The 863-nt window shown below is 43.9% G+C and overlaps 1 pseudogene; it reads right to left on the bottom strand.

Moving 5' to 3' along the window:
• The window catches only part of LOC126082389 (dnaJ homolog subfamily A member 4-like), a 66,161-nt pseudogene that overhangs the window by 64,805 nt on the left and 493 nt on the right, over positions 1-863 (bottom strand).

Consider the following 863-nt stretch of genomic DNA (forward strand, 5'->3'; position numbering starts at 1 on the left):
TTGGACAGCTTGAGTTCCAATCCTGTTTCTGTTATTTCCCAGCAAAGAAAGTAAGACAGAAGAATTGATGAATTTGAACTATGGTGCTGGTGAAGAAAACTGAATATACCATGGGCTGCCGCCAGAAGAACAAACAAATATGTCTGGAAGAATTACAGCCAGAATGCTCCCTAGAAGCGACGATGGCGAGACTTCTCTCATGTACTTTGGACATGTTATCAGGAGGGACCAGCCCCTGGAGGACCTCATGCTTGGTAAAAGAGAGGGTCAGCAAAAAAGAGGAAGACCCTCAACAGATGAATTGACACACTGGCTGCAACAATGGACTCAAACAGCAACAATTGTGAGGATGGCACAAGGTCGGGCAGTGTTTTGTTCTGATGTACACCGGGTTGCTATGAGCCGGAACCAACTAGAGGGCATCTAACAACACTTTAACAAATTGGAGATTATAAAATCTCTACCTGACAGGGTTGTTTTTTTAATAAAAATTTGTTGTTTTTAGCTGCAGCTCAGTCATGGTGAACCAAGGCACGAAGAAAGAAATGCTGTCCGGTCCTGCGCCATCCCCGTTATCTGGTTGTGGACCCCATGATCTATTGTAGATGAGACCCGTTTTGATCCACAGGGTTTTCATTGGCTGATTTGCTTAGGTAGACAGTCAGGCCTTTGCTTCTCCTCCGATTTTCTGAAGTAGATAGTCAGGGCTTTGTTTCTAGTCCATCTGGGTCTGGAAGCTAGCTCCTGCTGAAATCTGTTCTGCATCATGGCAACACGATACATTAGGGTTAATAATGTAGTTTCTGATACTTAGACTCTCAGCAAACACTACTCTATGTGTATATATGCACATACACACAAGC

Source organism: Elephas maximus, chromosome 9 (assembly GCF_024166365.1).
Source record: "Elephas maximus indicus isolate mEleMax1 chromosome 9, mEleMax1 primary haplotype, whole genome shotgun sequence".
In the NCBI taxonomy this organism is placed as follows: Eukaryota; Metazoa; Chordata; class Mammalia; order Proboscidea; family Elephantidae; genus Elephas; species Elephas maximus.